This window comes from Oncorhynchus nerka, linkage group LG1, assembly GCF_034236695.1.
Source record: "Oncorhynchus nerka isolate Pitt River linkage group LG1, Oner_Uvic_2.0, whole genome shotgun sequence".
NCBI classification, from domain to species: domain Eukaryota; kingdom Metazoa; phylum Chordata; class Actinopteri; order Salmoniformes; family Salmonidae; genus Oncorhynchus; species Oncorhynchus nerka.
In genome coordinates, this window is record NC_088396.1 from 25,787,232 (window position 1) to 25,807,418 (window position 20,187).

Here is a 20,187-nt window from a genome sequence, read left to right on the forward strand (position 1 = left end):
CGCTTATTAACGTTTACTAATACCTAAAGTAGCATTACAAACGTATTTCGAAGTGTTTTGTGAAAGTTTATCGTCTACTTTTTGAATATAAAAAAATGACGTTACGTTGTGAAATCGCTGTTTTTTTCGTTTATCACACAGTCTACATATAACGATATCTTGGCTTTATATGGCCCGATTTAATCGAAATAAAGACCCAATAGTGTTTATGGGACATCTAGGAGTGCCAACAAAGAAGATGGTGAAAGGTAATGACTGTTTTCTATTTTATTGTGCGGTTTGTGTAACGCCGAAATGCTAATTATTTTGTTTACGTCCCCTGCTGTGCTTTTCTGTTGTAGTGTATTGGTGCATGCTATCAGATAATAGCTTCTCATGCTGTCGCCGAAAAGCATTTTAAAAATCGGACTTGTTGCCTGGATTCACAACGAGTGTAGCTTTAATTTGATACCCTGCATGTGTATTTTAATGAACTTTTGAGTTTTAACTAATACTATTAGCATTTAGCGTAGCGCATTTGCATTTCCAGAGCTCTAGTTGGGACGCAAGCGTCCCAAGTAGAGGCAACAGGTTAATAAAAATCAAAACTCTGTTATGTAGTGGTAAATGGTTGGCTTTAGTAGCCTATAATCAGTTGGAATATCAACTGATTGCTTCTCTTTATTGCCTTCAAGTCTACTATTTTTCAAAAAGTCAAACTATGGCATTATTTTACCTTTATTTAACCAGGCGACTCAGTTAAGAACAAATTCTTATTTTCAATGACAGCCTAGGAACAGTGGGTTAACTGCCTGTTCAGGGGCAGAACGACAGATTTGTACTTTGTCAGCTCGGGGGTTTGAACTTGCAACCTTCCGGTTACTAGTCCAACGCTCTAACCACTAGGCTACCCTGCCGCCCTGGATGCTTAAGACAGAAGATTACACTTACACTGTACTAAATAAAACAATGATTTGAACAACAGTGTAGAAAGTGTGGTTTCACATAAAATAATGTTAAAAATAGTGTGCCTTTAACGCTATTCAACCTCAGGTCCCTGAATGTTCCATTGTTCCCTAATCTACCTGCTATGCTACTAGTCAGGTAAAACTATATCTGCAAATACAGTGTCCAGTAGAGGTTGGTGTTTGAAAGCAGCTTGGAATCGAAGAAGGCACTAGAACCACAGCGAAATCACTGGGATCTCGCATTTTGCAAAACACGGTTTGAAAAAACATGTGATCAAACAAAGCTTCAGACGTCACTGATGAGATACTGTACTTCTGCTAAAGTGATACACGCATCGGCACACTGTTTGGAAGTTAGCTGCTTAGCAATTTCAACGCCTGCCTCGGCGTTCCGCTATCAAAAGCAACATAACTAATGACGTGTTATTGCATAACGCCATTGGTAAAAACGACATACACTTCCTAATGTTAAAGGTCCCGAACAGTCATTCTGATTCCCATGTAAAATAGCCTTTTGAGTGAATAAATATCAAGAAACTTGGATAAAGTGAACAGTGTTGCAGTAAAATCTCCTCAAGCTAATTTGGTGAGACACAAAGCAATTGGTTTCATCCAAATATCATCCAATTTCATGAAAAACATGATTTTGACTGTTCATGAACTTTAAAAATACTATATGAGGTGTAACAGTGTCAGCACTAAGAACTGTGTTAATTTAACACTCAAAAGTGTGTACCCATATAGACACTGGCTCAGTCCTAAATTTAACACTGTCAGTGTTGATTTAAAACGGGAGAATTTGCTGTTTAGGTGAACTACTAGATGTACTGTATGTAATCTGGGTAAGCCAAACCACTTGTGTTTCTGGGTGAGCGAACTCTGACTAATATACACATTTGCAAATATACATATACAAGCAGTTTTTATTTTACAGTAGCTTACCCCAATGATTTACCAACCAACCTACCTACCTAACTGCTCTCCACAGAGTTTAAGATGTCATTTCTATTAGTGTTGTTTTGGAGGAGGGAGGTATCAGTCCTCCAATCCTCTGCCCACCTGCTGATTGTCAGCCCTGAATACTGCACCTGTTATTCAAGCCTCACTCTGCCTCTATGACTGTCTGACTGTGTTGAACTGTGTGGGCAGATAGGAGGTAAGAGATTGAGAAATATGTTGATAGTGAAAGTGTTACAGTACTACTGACAAGGGTGCATCCATATTGCTGATGTGCACTTACCTATATATTAACTGTGAATAGTAATGGCATGAGTCCCTATCAGGAGGGAAGTGCTGTTGATGGGCCATTGTGCTCTATTGCTCTCTATCATAAACATACTGATGTATAACTACTGTATGCTTTTTCACTCTCTACATTCTGGGATCTACAGAATGATCATAATGATCATGCTGTTTAGTCAGCTTCTGGATATTCCACACCTGTCAGGTGGATGGATTATCTTGGCAAAGGAGAAATGCTTACTAACAGGGATGTAAACAAATTTGTCCACAAAATCTGAGAGAAATAAGCTTTTTTTGTGCGTATGGAAAATGTTGGGGATATTTTATTTCAGCTTGTAAAACATGGGACCAATACTTTGTATGTTGCATTTATATTTTAGTTGAATGTATTTATTAACGAAGCACAGACTAACGCTCAAACCTCTAGCACTACCATTTCTCCACCAAGAGGGGGCAGTGCTCTGCAGAGTGTGATAGCAGGCAGGAGGAAGATAAAGAGGACGGGTATAGTTTTTAATCTATTTGTCCTTGTCCCCCCTTTATAGCGGAGTGCAGACACACTAAGCATACAATAGGTCTGTGTTCTTCTATAGCATGGACAGAAATTTCCCTTGAGAAATACGCTTTTCTCATTCATAATAAATAGTACGAAGGAGTGTGGCTCTCTGTGTTCATATATCAAACACCAACCTGAAGGAGGGGGTCTTAGTGTCATGGCTCTGTGACACACATGCACAGAGGTTGAGCTGAGCTGTGTTGAGATAGGTTTGTTTTCTTCCTCTGCCTGTCCGTTTCAGACAGATGTCCTTTTACCTGAGGGGAGCCGTTTTTTTTGTCTCTCTGGGGTGTCATTGTTCTTCTTCAGAACCTCCAATTTGTTGATCTACGACAGGGTCTCCAAACTCGGTCATGGCATCCCCCCTGGGTGCACGTTTTGGTTTTTGCCCTAGCACTACATAGCTAGGCACCAGGACTGAGTTTGGGAAACAAATCAAATCAAATCAAATTGTATTTGTCACATACACATGGTTAGCAGATGTTAATGCGAGTGTAGCGAAATGCTTGTGCTTCTAGTTCCGACAATGCAGTAATAACCAACAAGTAATCTAACTAACAATTCCAAAACTACTGTCTTATACACAGTGTAATGGGATAAAGAATATGTACATAAGGATATATGAATGAGTGATGGTACAGGGCAGCATACAGTAGATGGTATCGAGTACAGTATATACATATGAGATGAGTATGTAGACAAAGTAAACAAAGTGGCATAGTTAAAGTGGCTAGTGATACATGTATTACATAAGGATGCAGTCGATGATATAGAGTACAGTATATACGTATGCATATGAGATGAATAATGTAGGGTAAGTAACATTATATAAGGTAGCATTGTTTAAAGTGGCTAGTGATATATTTACATCATTTCCCGTCAATTCCCATTATTAAAGTGTCTGGAGTTGGGTCAGTGTCAATGTCAGTGTGTTGGCAGCAGCCACTCAATGTTAGTGGTGGCTGTTTAACAGTCTGATGGCCTTGAGATAGAAGCTGTTTTTCAGTCTCTCGGTCCCAGCTTTGATGCACCTGTACTGACCTCGCCTTCTGGATGATAGCGGGGTAAACAGGCAGTGGCTCGGGTGGTTGATGTCCTTGATGATCTTTATGGCCTTCCTGTAACATCGGGTGGTGTAGGTGTCCTGGAGGGCAGGTAGTTTGCCCCCGGTGATGCGTTGTGCAGACCTCACTACCCTCTGGAGAGCCTTACGGTTGAGGGCGGAGCAGTTGCCGTACCAGGCGGTGATACAGCCCGCCAGGATGCTCTCGATTGTGCATCTGTAGAAGTTTGTGAGTGCTTTTGGTGACAAGCCGAATTTCTTCAGCCTCCTGAGGTTGAAGAGGCGCTGCTGCGCCTTCTTCACGACGCTGTCTGTGTGAGTGGACCAATTCAGTTTGTCTGTGATGTGTATGCCGAGGAACTTAAAACTTGCTACCCTCTCCACTACTGTTCCATCGATGTGGATAGGGGGTGTTCCCTCTGCTGTTTCCTGAAGTCCACAATCATCTCCTTAGTTTTGTTGACGTTGAGTGTGAGGTTATTTTCCTGACACCACACTCCGAGGGCCCTCACCTCCTCCCTGTAGGCCGTCTCGTCGTTGTTGGTAATCAAGCCTACCACTGTTGTGTCGTCCGCAAACTTGATGATTGAGTTGGAGGCGTGCGTGGCCACGCAGTCGTGGGTGAACAGGGAGTACAGGAGAGGGCTCAGAACGCACCCTTGTGGGGCCCCGTGTTGAGGATCAGCGGGGAGGAGATGTTGTTGCCTACCCTCACCACCTGGGGCGGCCCGTCAGGAAGTCCAGTACCCAGTTGCACAGGGCGGGGTCGAGACCCAGGGTCTCGAGCTTGATGACGAGCTTGGAGGGTACTATGGTGTTGAATGCCGAGCTGTAGTCGATGAACAGCATTCTCACATAGGTATTCCTCTTGTCCAGATGGGTTAGGGCAGTGTGCAGTGTGGTTGAGATTGCATCGTCTGTGGACCTATTTGGGTGGTAAGCAAATTGGAGTGGGTCTAGGGTGTCAGGTAGGGTGGAGGTGATATGGTCCTTGACTAGTCTCTCAAAGCACTTCATGATGACGGAAGTGAGTGCTACGGGGTGGTAGTCGTTTAGCTCAGTTACCTTAGCTTTCTTGGGAACAGGAACAATGGTGGCCCTCTTGAAGCATGTGGGAACAGCAGACTGGTATAGGGATTGATTGAATATGTCCGTAAACACACCGGCCAGCTGGTCTGCGCATGCTCTGAGGGCGCGGCTGGGGATGCCGTCTGGGCCTGCAGCCTTGCGAGGGTTAACACGTTTAAATGTCTTACTCACCTCGGCTGCAGTGAAGGAGAGACCGCATGTTTTCGTTGCAGGCCGTGTCAGTGGCACTGTATTGTCCTCAAAGCGGGCAAAAAAGTTATTTAGTCTGCCTGGGAGCAAGACATCCGGTCCGTGACTGGGCTGGGTTTCTTCTTGTAGTCCCTGATTGACTGTAGACCCTGCCACATGCCTCTTGTGTCTGAGCCGTTGAATTGAGATTCTACTTTGTCTCTGTACTGACGCTTAGCTTGTTTGATAGCCTTTCGGAGGGAATAGCTGCACTGTTTGTATTCGGTCATGTTACCAGACACCTTGCCCTGATTAAAAGCAATGGTTCGCGCTTTCAGTTTCACGCGAATGCTGCCACCAATCCACGGTTTCTGGTTAGGGAATGTTTTTATTGTTGCTATGGGAACGACATCTTCAGCACGTTCTAATGAACTCGCACACCGAATCAGCGTATTCGTCAATATTGTTATCTGACGCAATACGAAACATGTCCCAGTCCACGTGATGGAAGCAGTCTTGGAGTGTGGAGTCAGCTTGGTCGGACCAGCGTTGGACAGACCTCAGCGTGGGAGCCTCTTGTTTAAGTTTCTGTCTGTAGGCAGGGATCAACAAAATGGAGTCGTGGTCAGCTTTTCCGAAAGGGGGTGGGGCAGGGCCTTATATGCGTCGCGGAAGTTAGAGTAACAATGATCCAAGGTTTTACCACCCCTGGTTGCGCAATCGAATTGCTGATAAAATTTAGGGAGTCTTGTTTTCAGACTAGCTTTGTTAAAATCCCCAGCTACAATGAATGCAGCCTCCGGATAAATGGTTTCCAGTTTGCAAAGAGTTAAATAAAGTTCGTTCAGAGCCATCGATGTGTCTGCTTGGGGGGGGATATATACGGCTGTGATTATAATCGAAGATAATTCTCTTGGTAGATAATGCGATCTACATTTGATTGTGAGGAATTCTAAATCAGGTGAACAGAAGGATTTGAGTTCCTGTATGTTTCTTTCATCACACCATGTCTCGTTAGTCATGAGGCATACGCCCCCGCCACTCTTCTTACCAGAAAGATGTTTGTTTCTGTCGGCGCGATGTGTGGAGAAACCCGTTGGCTGCACCGCCCCGGATAGCGTCTCTCCAGTGAGCCATGTTTCCGTGAAGCAGAGAACGTTACAGTCTCTGATGTCCCTCTGGAATGCTACCCTTGCTCGGATTTCATCAACCTTGTTGTCAAGAGACTGGACATTGGCAAGAAGAATGCTAGGGAGTGGTGCACGGTGTGCCCGTGTCCGGAGTCTGACCAGAAGACCGCTACGTTTCCCTCTTTTACGAAGTCGTTTTTTGGGGTCGCTGCATGGAATCAATTCCGTTAACCTGTTTGTAAGGCAGAACACAGGATCCGAGTCGCGGAAAACATATTCTTGGTCGTACTGATGGTGAGTTGATGCTGATCTTATATTCAGTAGTTCTTCTCGACTGTATGTAATGAAACCTAAGATGACCTGGGGTACTAATGTAAGAAATAACACGTAAAAAAACAAAAAACAATGGGCAAGATGAGGGACACAAGCATTTGTGTTTGTGTTGCAATGTTTTTGTTTGGTAAGTGAGTGACTGTTGTATTGTGTTGAATGGAGCTAAAGCTTGTGTACTGTCCACTGGTTTCAACCTTTTCTCTCTTTGTCTTTCTGTTCCTCTTGTCCTCTCCCACTGGGCATGAACTGGTTGAATCAACGTTGTTTCCACGTCATTTCAACGTCGAATTGACTGTCTGTGCCCAGCGGGCTATTTTCTGTTAGCGTTTCTAATAGTTACTGCATCTGGAGCGAGAGCAGAGAAGATTGAATGTGTTTGCTTTAATGTGAGACAAAATCTGAAATGTGAAGAGAGAGAGAAAGGGAGAATATATATATATTTTTAAAAAGGTCATGCAGACATAGCCTGTGTGGTATATTGTTGATACCAGCAGTGATAATCGGTAGTCTGCCACAAAGAACTGCAACAGCAGTGACATTATTTTCCCTCTGAATTGTAAATAATGTCAAGATGGTTAGATCATTTCTGAGTTTTTGACCTCAAGTAATAAAGAAGGGAGCTGTTAATGAAAAGAGTGTGGCCCTGCAACGAGAGCTCCTTGTAACAAGGGAAAGAGTGTTGAGTTCCCTGTCAGTAACACTGGAGCCATTTACACACTAATTATTTCCTTTCTTCCCTTCATTGCTGAGGAGGCACGTCCAATTAGCTCAATTAACAGAGCCGGCGCCTACGCACTGGACACTTCTCATTACAGAGAGAGTGAAAAAGGGAGGGAGAGGTGGGAGAGAGTTCGATGGCAGGTAGCCTAGTGGTTAGAGCGTTGGGCCAGTAACTGAAAGGTTGCAAGATCAAATTCCTGAGCTGACAAGGTAAAAATCTGTTTTTCTGCCCCTGAACAAGGCAGTTAACCCACAGTTCCTAGGCCATCATTGTAAATAAGACATTGTTCTTAACTGACTTGCCTAGTTAAATAAAAAGAGGGTGAGAATTGAGTAATTAGGGTTGCTCATGGCATACAAAGGATTCAACTGTTTGTTAGGCTGCTGAACAGTGGGAAGGAGGGAAAATGTTATTATAACAACCTAGTTGTGATTGCCTCAAATGAATAACTTCTGCCTATTATATAGAGGCACTTAATAGACAGATGAATAGGCAGCCAATGTAGATAATCAATACAGAATAACTTTGGCTTGACAACCACTGTCACAATACTAAATGTTAAACACATGACACAGGAGTAGATGAACCACGAGAGGTGACAATGAGGCAGATCTCACTGAACACAATGTCATTGGTCTGTCCATAGGTTAGCTTTCATTCAAGTATGTATGGAGGATGAAGCAATGGGCTGAACTTTCGTGGGAGAGTTGTGGTTTTGGTGCTCTATAAAGCCGGGAGTAGAACGTCGTTGGAAACTGGAACTGGGAAGAATAGAAAGTGGGAGAGAGCAGCTATTCTCCCTACGTCTGGGGTAGAGTAATGCAGTAGAAAGCCCCCAGCTATTTGAATGTGAGGCAGGCGTTTGCATAGCATGGCTTGCGTATCTCCTGCATTATGCAGCGGTATAACTTCGGTCAATATCCCAGGCGGTGTGCTGAAAACACACTTCCCCCTCTCCTGCTGAAGAGAAGTGTTGCCCTGGGGTAAGCAGCCATATTGAGTCAGGCATCTTGTCAGACAGGTGTCAGGACCCTTCCACTCTCATTATCACAGGAAGTCCTCCTCTGTTTGTGGAGACCAGAAAAGTCTGGTGCCATGGAGACGGAAGGGGAGAGACAGTGTTAAGCCCAAGAGTAAACCCAGCACACACTGGAGCATGCTCTGTTCAGTCTGCTTGGAATAATTGGGAGGAGAGAGATATGTTCTCTGTGTGTGTGTGTGTGTGTGTGTGTGTGTGTGTGTGTGTGTGTGTGTGTGTGTGTGTGTGTGTGTGTGTGTGTGTGTGTGTGTGTGTGTGTGTGTGCGTGCGTGCGTGCGTGCGTGCGTGCGTGCGTGCGTGTGTGTGTGATTGCTTAGTGATGGACATTGAAATGCGGCATATCTGACAGCAGACTGGTTAAATAATTTCTGTCATATCATGTTTTCTGTTCTCCATCTATCCCCGTATTCTCTTTCTCAACAGTGGACAGGAATCAGGCTGAGGAATAACAGAGGTTTGAGAGGTTTCAAGGCAGGTGTTTTGTCTGACATGTTTTCTCTCTTTTCCCAATAGACCTTAGCTACCCACTCTCAGTCACACATTCACATACTGACCCACTTGCAGTGAAATCCATCCACAACCTACATACATGCCTGGGCATGAATGTACTGCTTTCCCTCACCCTTCCCACTACCTGAGATCCTCCACACACACACACACACACACACACACACACACACACACACACACACACACACACACACACACACACACACACACACACACACACACACACACACACACACACACATGCGTGTGCGCACACACATAGACACATACACACACACACTCCTCACCCTACATCTGACCTCATATGTCCATCCCCAATGGTAGAGAAAGTGTTTCACACCCACACATCAAAACATCCCAGCCAGAGTACACTCACAGTGGTGATGCCAGATCCAGGACAGACCCTTATCTCCAGGTAATGTACAGCATGAATATCCACTACAGCCACCAAGTGAAGTGCCATTATGCGAGAGAAAGAGAGAAAAAGAAAGAGAGTGAGAGAGGCAGACAGAGAGACAGAGGCAGACAGAGAGAGGCAGACAGAGAGACAGGGGCAGACAGAGAGGCAGGGGCAGACAGAGACAGGGGCAGACAGAGAGACAGAGGAATACAGAGAGGCAGACAGAGAGACAGAGGTAGACAGAGAGACAGAGGCAGACAGGGAGACATTGAGACAAAGGCAGACAGAGACGGAGCGACAGAGGCATACAGAGAAACAGAGACAGACAGAGAGACAGAGGAAGACAGAGAGGCAGACAGAGAGACAGAGGTAGACAGAGAGACAGAGGCAGACAGGGAGACATTGAGACAGAGGCAGACAGAGAGACGGAGCGACAGAGGCATACAGAGAAACAGAGACAGACACAGAGGCAGATGCAGACAGAGTGACAGGGAGACAGAGAGACAGATGCAGACAGAGAGACAGAGGCAGACATAGAGACAGAGGCAGACAGAAAGAGACAGAGGCATACAGAGAAACAGAGACAGACAGAGAGACAGAGGCAGACGCAGACAGAGTGACAGAGGCAGATGCAGACAGAGTGACAGGGAGACAGAGAGACAGATGTAGACAGAGAGACAGAGAGACAGAGGCAGACAGAAAGAGACAAAGGCAGACAGAGAGAGACAGAGGCAGACAGAGAGACAGAGAAAATACATTAAAAAGTGGACATGTTCATCCTGACTAATGACCCTCCCCACCACCACTACCACTACCACCAGAACCATCACCACAACACACACACACACACACACACACACACACGCAAAGCAGAGAGTCAGACTCTTTTACATTAACACTACTCAGCTGAAAGACGCATATCACTCAAAAAACATCCAATCAACACCAACTGTCTCTCTGGAAAAGGTAACCGTTTAGGGCTGGAAACAGGCTGATTACAAAAGGCTGAATGTGTCATGGCTGTGTTGACGGGAGATATCTGAATAACACCAGCCTCATGAATATGCACCGCTAATTAGTCCTATCAACCTTGGTTGAGTAGGCTTTAAAATTCAGCCTCTCACTACTCCTCTGAGGACCATTATTGTTGGCTGGATGTGTATAGACACACACACACAGCAGGTGGTGTTATGTGCGTGCTTTGTGTGATTGTGTGTGTCTGTGTTGGGTGGGAAATGAAGAAAAGTTAGAGATTGGAGTGAGAGGAAAGAAAGTGTGAGAAAGGAAAGCGAGAAAAGAGCAATAAATGATAAGCCCAAGATACACCAGGAAATGTTCTATTCATCCCTAAGTCTGTCCTTTATGGCTTTCTGTTTGTCTGTCCTGTCTGAAGCCCAAGGGGAAGGGAGAAGCCCAGCCAGAAGCCATGTTTTTTACTTTCTTCTCAGTTTGGAAGAAGCTGCTCTGCTGGATCATTTACATTTTACTTTATGTGTGTGTGTGTGTATGAGAGAGAGAGAGAGAGAGAGAGAGAGAGAGAGAGAGAGAGAGAGAGAGAGACTGTGAGTCTTTCTGGGTAAGTCTCTAAGGGATTTCCACACATGGATTGTGCAACATTTGCCCATTATTCCAGAAACAATTCTTCAAGCTCTGTCAAAATCATTGTTGATCATTGGTAGACAACCATTTTCAGGTCTTGCCATAGAATTTAAAGCAGATTTAAGTCAAAACTATAACTCAGACACATTCACTGTCTTCTTGTTAAGCAACTCCAGTATATATTTGGCCTTGTGTTTTGGCATATTGTTCTTGTGAAATGGAAATTCATTCCCCAGTGTATTTTTGAAAGCAGACTGGACCAAGTTTTCCTCTAGGATTTTGCCTGTGCTTAGCTCCATTCCCTTTTTTTTTATTCTGAAGAACTCTGCAGTCCTTAACTATTACATGCATGCCCATAAGATGATGCAGCCACCACTATGCTTGAAAGTATAGAGAGTGGTGTTCAGTAATGTGCTGTAATTTACCCAAACAGAACACTTTGTATTCAGGACAAAAAAATGAATTGCTTTGCCACCTTTTTCTGCAGTATTACTTTAGTACCTTGTTATAAACAGGGTGCATGTTCTGCACAGGTTTCCTTCTTTTAATTCTGTTAATTAGGTTAGTATTGTGGAGTAGCTACAATGTAGTTGATCCATCCTCAGTTTTCTCCTATCACAGCCATTAAACTATAACTATTTTAAAGTCACCATTGGCCTCATGGTGAAATCCATGAATGGTTTACTTCCTTTCTGGCAACTGAGTTAGGAAGAACACCTGTATCTTTGTAATGACTGGGTGTATTCATACACCATCCAAGAGTAATTACCAACTTCACAATTCTCAAAGGAATATTCAGTGTCTGCATTTTTGTATTTTTCCCCATCTACTAATAGGTCCCCTTCTGTGTTTGAAATTCACTGCTCAGCTGAGAGACCTTACAGATAACTAAGGCACTGCACCTCAGTGCTAGAGGCATCACTACAGACCCTGCTTTGATTCCAGCCTGTATCACAACCGGCCGTGATTGGGAATCCCATAGGGCGGCACACAATTGGTCCAGCATCGTCCGGGTTAGGGTTTGGCCGGTAGGCCGTCATTGTAAATAAGAATTTGTTCTTAACGCACTTGCCTAGTTAAATAATGATTAAATAAAACAATTGTATGTGTGGGGTACAGAGATGAGGTAGTCATTCAAAAATCATGTTAAATACTATTATTGCACAAAGAGTGAGTCCATGTAGCTTACAGGGCATTCAGACCCCTTGACTTTGTCCACAGTCTGGGCTATCCTGTTGGAAGGTGAACCTTGAGATCCTAAGCTCTCTAGAGCAGGTTTTTATCAAGGGTCTCTCTGTACTTTGCTCCGTTGATCTTTGCCTCGATCCTGACTAGTCTCCCAGTCCCTGCCGCCGAAAAACATCCCCACAGCATGATGCTGCCACCCCCATTCTTCACCGTAGGAATGGGGCCAGGATTCCTCCAGATTTGACACTTGGCATTCAGGCCAAAGAGTTACATTTCATTAGACCAGAGAATCTTGTTTATCATTGTCTGAGAGTCTTTAGGTGCCTTTTGGCAAACATGTTTTCTATTTTTATGAAATTTGCAAACATCTCTAAAAAAACATTTTTGCAGTTTTTGCATTATTTTGCATTATGGGGTATTGTGCAAAGATTGATGAGAACATTTAAAACAAAAATACATTTTAGAATAAGGCTGTAATGTATCAAAATGTGGAAAAAGTCAAGGGGACTGAATACTTTCCGAATGCACCGTATACTGTGATCAAATTAACACAATGAAACGTTGGTTTTCAGAAGTAAGAACGTTTTTTAACCTCCTCATGTTAGTTACTTTGACATGTCTTGGTTGTAGTGATTTTCACCTTTCGAAATCCACTCTGAATCCATCCTTCCAGTGGGACAAAGAAAATTCTGATTTTCAGCATCAAAGCTATCCCAATCACTACCTTTGTGTTTTCAAAACCACCAAAAGGACATCAAATCCTGATTAAAGTTGAGATTGGATAACCCTATTAGGAAGATCAGAATAAATCAAGTTTTGAAAAATCTAATATTAACAAAAATCAGATCAGATAACTTTTTTTAAACTAGGTTCAAAAGATTGTTATTGCTGCACCATAATTACATTACAATGCAGGAATGAAAGCACTGAGGAGCAGCAATATTTTGTATGCGGGCTTCTCATTTCATTATCTCAAACTAATACAAGTAACACAGACTCAACAACTCTCTCATTATCCTAATGCTGTGTCATGGTTTATAGTTCTTCTAGACTTCAATTACCCAAGAAGTTGTAAAAAGTCATAGAGAATAACAATGAAGGGTCATTTCCCTCTTCCTTCCTCTCCTTCTGTTCACTGAGGGCATCAACATGTTCTGTGAAAATCTGCCTTTTATATTGTTTTATGCCCTCGGTGAACAGAAGGAGAGGAAAGGAAGGAAGGAAGAGGAAAATGACCCTTTATTGTAGTCAGCATGTGAGAAACTTCAGCCGGCTGGCTGTAACTGATCACTCCTATCAAGAGAGTTTATTGCATCTTGGATTGATGGACCCCATTAGGTATCACAAAGATTCCCCTGAGTAGGGTGACTCATAAATGTAGACGTGTTTACTTCTGGCTATGTCTCCTGTAATAAACAAGTGTCAGTGAATAGGTCATCTCTTGGGTGCCATGTTGAGCTTGTTCAGTGACACATACAGTGATTGGACTGTGATCGCACAAGTTTCCTGTTGATAGCATGGTGGTTGGTCTTTGGTGAAAGAGGGTCAGGGTTATCTCCCAATGCCTCTCTCTTCCTCTCCCTATCTTCCCCCCTCTCTCTTTCTCTCTCCATCAATCAATCATTCAATAAATCAAATGTATTTATAAAGCCCTTTTTACATCAGAAGATGTCACAAAGTGCTATACAGAAACACAGCCTAAAACCCCAAACAGCAAGCATCTCTCTTTCCCCCCACTCTCTCTCTCTCCCTCCCTACCCTTCTGTCACATCTGAGTATGTGTGTGTACGTTCGTGTGTGTGTCTGTGTGCAGTGTGTGTTCTACTTATCTGTGGCTCCACACTCTTTAAGCCAGCTGTGGTGTAAACAGCCAGAGGCTAGTGTGTGCTACTGGACAGGGATTTAAAGCAGGGCTGAGAGGAGAGGACAAATAAAAGAATCGATCACAACAAACAAAAAAGGAAGTCAGGTGAAGAACGGACAAAGGCTACCCCCCCCCCCCCCACACACACACACAGACAGACGGATACAGAGACACACAGACACAAACACACACTTACAAACAATTGAGTATGCACATGCGCACACACACTTACAAACACATACTGACATACACACCCTCCACCCCCCCACCAAAAAATGTAATTTTACCCACACTTATGCATTGCACCCAGCCTCTCTCCTCCACAATGCTTTTGAAGAGCTAATGAGCATCTATCTTGTTTCAGTATTCAGGTGGCATGGTCCAGAGGGTGGGAATATAAACACTACAAAGCTATTGAGCAGAAGGAAGAGAAGAGCTCCCTTAGAGACATCCTGCTAATTGCTTTCAGAAAGTAGCAAAATACCACAATCAGAGAGGGAAGGAAGTCAAACATCAATCTGTTCCCCTTGACATGCCCCACACACACACACACACACACACACACACACACACACACACACACACACACACACACACACACAAGGACTCCAAAGTCAACTCTGTTTAACCAACCCGCTCTGTCCTGCTATTCCCCCTGCTTTAAAGATAACTCATAGAAGGCATCAGAACACCACGGGTCTGTTCTAACACAGTAACATGGGTCTCAGGGACATCACAGCTTGTGGCTAAGAGTTAAACCACATAGACAGGTTTAGATGTCGATCTGACGCCTTTCCTCAATGTATGATAATTGGTTGTTCTAACTATAGAGAGAACTCAGAACTGTGCCTCCGTAGTTGGTGTAAATACTGCATATCCGATGGTGAGATACTAAGGGCTCTATTTTTGGCTGACGTTAAGGCAGCGCTTGTGTCAAACGCACGTTAGTTTGCAATTTCGTCATGTGAAAACTGGTGCTCTGGCATTTTCCAGTCCTAACGCCCAGGTTCGGCAATTTACCTGTCTTATATATGTTAGCATGAGCTCAGATGGGCGGGGAGGAAATATTTGAGGTCTGTCCTTAAAAACATGATCCAAAATACTAATTTGAAGCAGCTCTGAAAGGGATAATGAAGACCAACCAAACACAGTTTTTTTTGCGGTCACGCAACAAATGTTTTTTCATCTGTTGTTTTATTTGATTAAAATCCAAGCATAATCTCCACTCCTCTCATTGAAGGCTTTGTTTGTCTGCCCAATGTAATTGCAAAGTCAGCACTGTTGATGAAGAGTTTGGCTCCTGAGACTGCTTGGAAATCAAGCTTAATCACCAAAGCTTTATTGAAATATAAAGTATAAAGTAAAACAGTAAAACAGTGAGCTGACATTCACCTAATAATCTATGCTTGTTGGCAGGCCCACATTATTTTAGCCATGCTGGTCTCGTTTTGGATGTCCGTAAAACCCTCCACAGTCTGCATTGTTATAATAGGGGAGAAATGATGGTGCCTGTAAGTGTGATGAAGCCTAATTAAAAAAGGTTGTTGTTTTGTTTTCTTTAGAATTTGATTAGTATTATTATGGTGCCTCAACAATAGTACATGTCATATTAATTATTGACAATGTTTGGCATGTAGGCCAGGCCCCTATATCAGTGTCAATGCTATTGAAGCCATGCAATTACTTAGAACAATGTGGAATGAAGATGGGTTCAAGTTAACCTATTTATAAAAGCTGGGATAGGTCTACATTTTGTTATTTCAGTTCTGTAAGCCATTTAACAAACTATAACGTCTGAAATTGGAATTGGAGTTCATTCGAAGGCCATACATAAAATACCATGAATACAAAACTTGCAACCATACATTTTGATTGGCCAGTGAGAGGCCAACCCTCGACACAGCCACAACTTGTTTTTTCATCAAAACCCAGCCCTTTCATGCCAATGCCAGCAAGTGCGCCGATTGTGATAGTGAAAATAGCTACAGTTGAAGTTGAAAGATTACATGCACTTAGGTTGGAGTCATTAAAACTCATTTTTCAACCACTCCACAAATTTCTTGTTAACAAACTAAAGTTTTGGCAAGTTGGTTAGGACATCTACTTTGTGCAAGACCTCCGAAAAAATATTGTAGACCTCCACAAGTCTGGTTCATCCTTGGGAGCAATTTCCAAATGCCTGAAGGTACCATGTTCATCAGTGCAAACAATAGTACACAAGTGAAAACACCATGGGACCATGCAGCCATCATACCGCTCAGGAATGAGACGAGTTCTGTCTCCTAGAGATGAACGTACTTTGGTGCGAAAAGAGCAAAACAATCCCAGAACCTTGTGAAGATGCTGGAGCAAACAGGTACAAAAGTATCTATATCCACAGTAAAACGAGTCCTATATCGATATAACCTGAAAGGCCGCTCAGCAAGGAAGAAGCCACTACTCCAAAACCGCCATAAAAAAGACGGTTTGCAACTGCACATGGGGACAAAGATTGTACTTTTTGGAGAAATGTCCTCTGGTCCGATGAAACAAAAATAGAACTGTTTGGCCATAATGACCATCATTATGTTTGGAGGAAAAAGGGGGATGCTTGCAAGCCAAAGAACACATTCCCAAACGTGAAGCACGGGGTGGCAGCATCATGTTGTGGGGGTGCTTTGCTGCAGGAGGGAAAGGTGCACTTCACAAAATAGATGGCATCATGAGGTAGGAAAATGATGTGGATATATTGAAGCAACTTCTCAAGACATCAGTCAGGAAGATAAAGCTTGGTCGCAAATGGGTCATTCCAAATGGACAAGGACAACAAAGTCAAGGTATTGGAGTGGCCATCACAAAGCGCTGACCTCAATCCTATAGAAAATTTGTGGGCAGAACTGAAAAAGTGTGTGCGAGCAAGTAGGCCTACAAACCTGACTCAGTTACACCAGCTCTGTCAGGAGGAATGAGCCAAAATTCACCCAATTTATTGTGGGAAGCTTGATTAAAGCTAGCCAAAATGTTTGACCCAAGTTAAACAATTTAAAGGCAATGCTATCAAATACTAATTGAGTGAATGTAAACTTCTGATCCACTGGGAATGTGATGAAATAAATAAATGCTGAAATAAATCATTCTTTCTACTATTATTCTGACATTTCACATTCTTAAAATAAAGTGGTGATCCTAACTGACCTAAGACAGGGAGATTTTTCTAGGATTAAATGTCAGGAGTTGTGAAAAACTGAGTATAAATGTATTTGGCTAAGGTGTATGTAAACTTCTGACTTCAACTGTAAATTAATTCTGCCACACCCCTGAACCTATAACACTGCTCTTAGATGTATCATTGTGTTTAGGTTTGTTAAAATAGAGCCCTAGATATGTGAGTTTGAGAGAGAGTTGGCAGTTCCACATGGTCAATGTCTGGATTTTGCATAATCTCTTTTCATTAGTCCATATGAGCAACAAATCAAAATAGAATCAACCGCTCATCACTTAACAAGATGAAGAGGATAAAAGGCTTCAGGAATGGCTGGTTAGTGAAATTCCAAGCTGACTAAGTGGTGGGATACTTGCTTAGGCAGGCTGGAAGCCCAAACACCTCTGCAGGACTCCACTTTGACATTTCAGACTTGATTTTCCCTTACAAAAATGCATCAATCTCTCAACAAATGTCCATTAATATCATGATCCACATGATCCACGTAATAAATTACATTTCCTTTTGCTGCAGAATAATTTTGCTGGTGTAGCAAACTGACTCAAATGACGATGCTCCATGTATATGCTCTGAGCAGCTTGGGTGGCAGTGGCACTGGAAACGTTAGGTAACCTTCACTACCCCCAGCTGTTTCACTGTCAGGCGCCCATCCGCAAACACACACACACACACACACACACACACACACACACACACACACACACACACACACACACACACACACCTACATGGACTACTGCACACATCTACATCTACAGACAGATGTTTAAGTTCATGACTGTGTGATAGAGAGGTGATTCATTTACACCTCCTTTTTTCTATACATCTCCATTCCCACTGTCTGCATATACAGTGGGGAAAACAAGTATTTGATACACTGCTGATTTTGCAGGTTCTCCTACTTATAAAGCATGTAGAGGTCTGTAATGTTTATCATAGGTACACTTCAACTGTGAGAGACGGAATCTAAAACAAAAATCCAGAAAATCACATTGTATGATTTTTAAGTAATTAATTTGCATTATTTTTTTGCATGACATAAGTATTTGATACATCAGAAAAGCAGAACTTAATATTTGGTACAGAAACCTTTGTTTGCAATTACAGAGATCATACGTTTCCTGTAGTTCTTGACCAGGTTTTCACACACTGCAGCAGGGATTTTGGCCCACTCCTCCATACAGACCTTCTCCAGATCCTTCACGTTTCGGGGGTGTCGCTGGACAATACGGACTTTCAGCTCCCTCCAAAGATTTTCTATTGGGTTCAGGTCTGGAGACTGGCTAGGCCACTCCAGGACCTTGAGATGCTTCTTACAGAGCCACTCCTTAGTTGCCCTGGCTGTGTGTTTCGGGTCGTTGTCATGCTGGAAGACCCAGCCACGACCCATCTTCAATGCTCTTACTGAGGGAAGGAGGTTGTTGGCCAAGATCTCGCGATACATGGCCCCATCCATCCTCCCCTCAATACGGTGCAGTCGTCCTGTCCCCTATGCAGAAAAGCATCCCCAAAGAATGATGTTTCCACCTCCATGCTTCACAGTTGGGATGGTGTTCTTGGGGTTGTACTCGTCCTTCTTCTTCCTCCAAACACGGCGAGTGGAGTTTAGACCAAAAACCTCTATTTTTGTCTCATCAGACCACATGACCTTCTCCCATTCCTCCTCTGGATCATCCAGATGGTCATTGGCAAACTTCAGACGGGCCTGGACATGCGCTGGCTTGAGCAGTGGGACCTTGCGTGCGCTGCAGGATTTTAATCCATTCTTGTTCTCCCCACTGTAGGACATTCGCTCTCGTTCTAGATTTCCATTCAGACGTGTCTACACATGAATGTGATAGATAGGAGTTTAAATGCATGCCTGTCTCGTTTGGTATCTCTATTTCAACTCCATTTAAGCTCACATTGACTGTGACAGGCAGCTTGTTATAACAGGTGTAAAGCTAAAAGGACACTGAACCTGAGTGAAACCAATGGCTTCCTACCCCAGTCTGTATGTTACCAGGGTAAGTCCCCAATCCTCACGGATAACCACCTCCCCTCTTATCCACTGTGCCTCTTTGGTCCGTTCGATGTCACTGCTTTGTGAAACAAAACATTTAAATTGATGTGGTATTGAATTCTACGGTCTGTTGCCACAGGCAGATCTCAGTGCAGTTCTCTCACTCCATTGCTTTTATGTTGTCTGTGGTGTAAAGACGAAGGCTTTTGTTGTCCTCTTCCAGCGACAGGGATTTCAGAGTGCTGTAATTGAGACTGAGAGGCTCATGCTGCAGTCTACATCAGCTTTCCTATTCGGCTTGAAGTTTCAGGAACCTCCAGAGGCATCAAAGGGTCCATCAAAAGGCTCCTTGAAATCAGTCAGACATCTCACTCTTACCGGTTGGAGACACATGCAAAAAACACATACATTGTGGGGGTTTTTCAGAGTCAAGTCTTTATATTACTGTGGGCTCATGGGACTAAAGCAGTAACTAGTCTTTTGGACTATACTAATTGTTGCACAAGGGTCCTATTCCAGCCACTTTACTTTGATTGAATGTCAATTCTTGAAAGAGAAGTTCACCAAAAAACAACAACAATCATTGACAGGTAAGAAGACTTCTGCAGTGTGGGTTTCCATTGTTGGCAGAGTTAGGACACCGTGTAAAGCTGTGGCAAAGTCACCATTATCTGAGTTTAAATAGTCACTATTATCAAACTAACTTTTAATGAAGTTTTATTGAGAGAACTCTGATTCACTGTCACAGTGAGATAAAACAGAGATGGAGTGGATAGGGATTATTGAGGTCAAAGGTCATAGAGTGAAATATTTTAAGAGAACAATAAATCGCAGCTGTTTAATGGGAGGTTTTGGGGCAGTGTCCATCACACACACACACACACACACACACACACACACACACACACACACACACACACACACACACACACACACACACACACACACACACACACACAGTCTGGCCAGGATCAGTTACTAGGGCTGAACTCTGACTCATGCTATCTGTTGTGGATGAAATCTGCCACAGACGTGAGACATCCTGGCCTCCACCATTATGCAAAATATATTGGTAATCACCCCAAACACAGTTGTGTAACAATGATCATTCCAACATTGCAGGATAAATATTGG

At 43.2% G+C, this 20,187-nt stretch overlaps 1 long non-coding RNA gene across 1 annotated transcript in view; it reads left to right on the top strand.

Moving 5' to 3' along the window:
• LOC135571406 (uncharacterized) overlaps positions 1-20,187 on the top strand; it is a 135,817-nt gene continuing 115,630 nt past the window's right edge. Inside the window, exon 1 of the long non-coding RNA XR_010463778.1 lies at positions 1-248. This is a non-coding gene — a long non-coding RNA (uncharacterized LOC135571406). The remainder of the gene's footprint in view (positions 249-20,187) is intronic.